This window comes from Rhodamnia argentea, chromosome 4 (genome assembly GCF_020921035.1).
Source record: "Rhodamnia argentea isolate NSW1041297 chromosome 4, ASM2092103v1, whole genome shotgun sequence".
NCBI classification, from domain to species: domain Eukaryota; kingdom Viridiplantae; phylum Streptophyta; class Magnoliopsida; order Myrtales; family Myrtaceae; genus Rhodamnia; species Rhodamnia argentea.
The window spans coordinates 4,078,237-4,083,550 of NC_063153.1; the positions used below are offsets into that span (position 1 = coordinate 4,078,237).

At 42.0% G+C, this 5,314-nt stretch overlaps 1 pseudogene; it reads right to left on the minus strand.

Annotated features, from left to right (window-relative positions):
- Positions 1-682: 682 nt before the first annotated feature.
- LOC125314935 lies at positions 683-2,969 on the minus strand (annotated as a pseudogene).
- Positions 2,970-5,314: the final 2,345 nt, after the last annotated feature.

The following is a 5,314-nucleotide window of genomic DNA, read 5'->3' on the forward strand; positions in this document are numbered from 1 at the left end:
GCTTGGTGTTGTTGTCCTTGATTTTGTGGTGGATGGAAGTCAAATGACAAAGCACGTGCCTTATCCACTGTTATTTTAATCCTCATATTCTTTTCATAACGTTCCATCCAAATATAGAATAACAGAACCAGCTATAAAGTAAACACAACTTTTACAGCTTTCTCAAGCTATCTGAGTCTCTGACAGAAAAAAGACCAAGGATCACAAAATGAAAGACCATTCATTCTATACAGGAAGTAGCTAAGATAGTCGAGGAAGCCATTACAATTGCATCCAGTAAAATAACATGAACTTCCATCTTTGAGGAAGCCAAATAACTATAAAACAGAAAGACAAGCATGCCATGCTCAAAATATAACATAAAGATGAAAATAAACACCTTGAATTCTTCTATATCGAGCAATCCGTTCCTTTCCACCGGCAACGGCCATAAAACCTCCTCTCCTGTTCATGAACTGTCTAGGCTGCAGCTTCGTCACAGCCCTAATGGCGCTCCATCCACTGCTGGCACCCACTGGAATTGCGAACTTCATCATCCTCCACAGCTGCCTCTGCCCCTCCACCGACCATCTTTCTCCGTCTTGCTCTGCTGCTCCTTCACAATTCCATCAATGAAGTCTACTGCATCTGGGAGCACGCATGGCAGGACTATCAACAACAAATTTATGACAATCCCATCAATCTAAACGGAACTCCAAGCAGGAACTGTGAATACTTTGTTTTCCCTCATAGTTTTCCTCAGCAGCAAAACGTTGTCCCAGTTGCCCATCTTAGCATACATATTGGCCAGAAGGATATAGCGTCCACTATGTTGAGGTTCTAGTTGAATCAAATGCCTGCCGACTTTCTCTCCTAACTCAACATAGCCATGCATCATACACCCATTTAAGAAAGATGCCCAAACTTCACCATCTGGTTCCATTGTCATAATCTTTATCAACACACCAGCCTCTTTGATTTGACCAGCCCGAGCCAAGAGGTCAACCATGCATCCATAGTGCTCAATAGTTGGAGTGATACCGCAAACTTTGCCCATACGTCCAAACAAGCGCCATGCTTCATTGATTAGGCACTTCTGATTGCAGGCCACCAGAGCTCCAATAAACGTCACGGCATTTGGTTTAGGACCCCTATTTTCCATCTCATAGAAAAGCTGCAGCCCTGTCTCATTCTCACCATTGACAGCAAACCCCAATATCATCGCACTCCAAGTTGTCACATCTTTCAGAGGCATTTGGTCAAAAACTTTTTGTGCGAATCTGACGAACCCACATTTGACATAGAAGTTAATCAATGCAGTGCCTAGCTGAAGTTCGTAATTGATGCCATTCTCATTTATGTACTTATGAACCCATTTTCCTTCTTCAAAGGCTCCCACAATGGCACAGGCGCCAAGTACGCTAACCAAAAGAGATCCCCTTATTTTCATGTCAGCGCGATCTTTAACCCCAGAAAACAACTTAATGGCCTCATCAAACCGCTCATTCCGAACGTAGCCAGAGATCATGGCACTGTAGGAAACATCATTTTTCTCCGGCGCTGAATCGAACAGTCCTCGAGCTTCATCAACGAGGCCGCTGCTGCAGTAGCCGGTGATAAGGCTCGTCCAGCAAACTACGTTCCTAATTGAACATTGATCAAACAGGCGGCGAGCAACGCACACAGCTCCATGCTTAGAGTACATGCTTATCAGAGAACTCACCACCTAAACGTCACAATCATGCCCGAACTTCATCGCGCCACAGTGAACTTGACCAATCAAAGGAAAGCCAGCGCATGCCCTGACCAGTGCAGCGAAAGTGCGGGCATTCGGCTTGACGCTTTCCCTGCACATTCGAGCGTAGACCGACACAGCCTTCCCATGTTCGAAGTCTCCCAAGAAACCCATCATCATGACATTGAAGTCGAAGACGCCAGGGGCGGGAATGCGAGCGAAAACGCTCGCTGCGTAGTTCATGTTCCCGTATGGAGCGAGCGCGGAGCAGGCCAAGATTTTACTCGCGGTGTACGCGAAGCGAGAGAGGCCGGAGACGATGGTGTGGGCATGGATTTGCTTCAGGTGGTCGATGGTCGAGCATCTTCGGAGCAGAGCGAGGTAATGGAAGTTGGCGACATGGGCGGTCATGCATGCAAATGATATTCTGGTTAGGGGTGAGCAACCGGACCGGGTTTACCCGGAACCCGGATCGGCCCACCCGAAAAACAGGGTCGGGAATCGGTTCTTGCTCAAACCGGTCCGGGTTTCGGTTCCAATTTTTGGGAACCGGTTGAAACCGGTCCGGTTTCCGGTTCTAGGTGAAGACCCACCCGGACCGGTTTTAGAACCGGTTTTTAGTTACTTAAAAAAAAAAAAGACACCATAATGTAGTATCCAAATAACTATGATTTTGGTTTTATGCTCGTGGTGTTTGAGTTTTTCTAGTGTTGGTTCATGCGCGTTAAATGTGGTGTCTTTTAGCATGTTATTTGGATCTTACAATTTCAGTTTTTTTTTAATGGGTACAACGAAAATTGAAGTGTGATAGAAAGATTTGCACTATGTTAATTCAGCGTTACGGAGGATCATTGTTGCTTTTGATGGATTGCAACTTTTATTTTTTATATCAAGGTTTGTTGCTTTTGGTGAATCATACTATTATTTATTATTATTTTTTGGATTGTTGCTTTTGGTATATTATAATTTTTTTTGCTCATTTCATCAATGCTCATATTATTTTGATGAAAAAAAAAAAAGAAAACAGGTTCTCGGGTAGACCACGAAACCGGACCGAAAAACAGGGTCGGTTCCAAAACAGGTTCTAAGACAAACGGGGTTGGTTCTCGGTTCTAAAAACTAGGAACCGGTTATAACGAGGTCGGTTTCGGGGTCTAGGTCTGGACCCGGCCCACCCGGCCCATGCTTACCCCTAATTCTGGTTAGTTTGTGGTCTCAAGAAGCGAACGGGGCTGAACGGGGATCAAGTGCCCATTGGGGGGGAGGGGGGACATCGTAAACACTTTGGAATAAATTTATCCTCAATTAATTTTTTAATCATAAAAAATTCCAAACTTATAGCCCGATAAATTTACCCAACCGTTAATTTTCTTGACAGTTATACTAATTTGAGATTTTTACCTTTCGTTTGTCATAAATATACTAGTTTCGAGATTTTTATGTTATTAATCGGGTATCTTGCACCAATCACCCTCAATAGACTGATGTGGTCTCCTCAAAAATACATTTGAAGAATCGCACCGAACTCCATGACGAGCGAATGGCGTTCTTCACTAATTACCTGGGGTTTCTGGAGGGCCATCCCGAGTGAACCCAAGAATTCGTGACATTTAATCGAATGTTTGCGGCCTCACGAGCATCGCCGTTCTTTTTAGTTGAATGCATACTCAGGATTAGTGACAAGACTAGTCTCACTATTTAGTTGAATGCAGGGCCATCTTCGAGTCGAGGAATAACAACTAATTTTGCATATCGAAGTGGAAGTGTCCAACTTTATACTGCGATTGATTGATAATCTATAGGGTGACTGTTTTAGTACATCATATACCTACCGACGCGGGAGCAATGCTAGTGGCAGTAAAACTTCTTACTGAAACTTCATAACAAGATCTTTCTGTGATAAATCTCGATAAGGAAAATGTTTCTGTGATAAATCTTGTTTCAGTTCCAACACCTGGACGTGTCATTGCAAGCAATATATATGCTCTGAAATTTTCCCCAAACAACAGAATGGGTCACCATGTCTAATTTAACAAGCGACCACATTAGAAGCCACAGACTAGTTCTTTCGCGAATGTAAAAAGCAGATGTTTTCTAAGACATGGAGATCGACCATTTCAACAAACTGTGAAACAGCATCTTTTTGTTATTAATGCAGCAAGTAGTTCCAAAGTAATCACAGCAAATTGCTTAATCCCTAAAATTCGTGGAATAATATAATAAATCGCAACATAAAAGTGAAATAATTTCACCAACTGAAATTCGATGTATGATTACTGAAAAATAATATAAAAAAATATGATTTGATAAATAACTCGAATTTTCAAATATTACTAAAAGGAAAAATAACATCGTTGTGATCAGTATTTTACACTTTTAGTGTGACGCAACCCTAGACTCAAATGTCCAGAATAAATCAACCTACGTCATTCAGATTATTCGATCGCCTTGCTATTGCTTCTCAAATTTTTAATTTTTAAGTTATTAATTTTTTGTAAAATAAAAGAAAACATATCGTTCAATCGACCTCGGTTGCTGAGGGTGCGCATGGTAACTATTTTATCTCTCTGTTTTTTAATTTTCGGGAATCCTTTGATAGCGTAATTTGATTTTTCTATTTTTTGAAATAAATTTTTAGGTTATAAATAAGTTTTAAATAAAAAATAAAAAAATTTCTAACTTTTCTATTTCGGGTGGATAACAGAAATTAAATCTCTCCCATTCGCGCCCTGAACGCGCTCTCTATTCGACCCCCGCGGGCTTGGAATTCGCCGAGAAGATGACCATGTTCGGGAAGCCGCCGCCACTTTCTCCGGCGGTCGTTTCATGCCCTCTCTCAGCCTACTACGCAGTTCGCCGATCCCTCTTCCGCCTCCCCCGCCAGAGTAAGTAGTGCCGTACGCTCTTTTCTCCTTATCACGCTTCTTCTGTACGCTTGAATGGGGAGTTAGGGTTTTGAAGAACCGTAAGTGGTTAATTACTGAAGTGTTTGGATGCTGAGTTTTGAAGTTCAGATTATACCATCTAACATGATTGTTTCGATCTTATCTTGTATTTCTGTGTACAGAATATCCAAGCGGGAAGTTTGAGACTTGTGTTCTGTTCTGCAGAGAGTCGGGGCACCCAGTCTTTGCTTCCTGTGACAGTGAAGCAGATGAACAATGCCTTGGCATCACATGATGGAAAAATCAATGTCCTTGTTGATGGTGTTAACGTGACCAATGTAGGCAGCGCTCCTTGAGTTTTTTTCTGCTTTTTCCCTCTCGATTTCGGTTTTCTAAGAAAGATGTTCAGACAATTTCTTGATTTGTGAACCTTGACTAGGTGACTCTGTTGCGTTCGTCTCCAGTAGAGCTGAAAGAATACCAATGCTACTTTTTCCCTTGACAAGGGGCCAGCTCGGATTGACTGTAATAGATGGTGACATTTAACAGATTTTTTTCTCTTATTCTATGGTATGACTTCCATCTGAGTGTTGATGTTAGTTGATGCTACTCGTCTAGTTCTTATCTTCAAGTTTTCTTTTTGCAGGATCAATGAACAGCTAGACACCAATGAGATGGAAGGAATCCTGTAAGATTTCTTCTGAAGCGTTGTTAT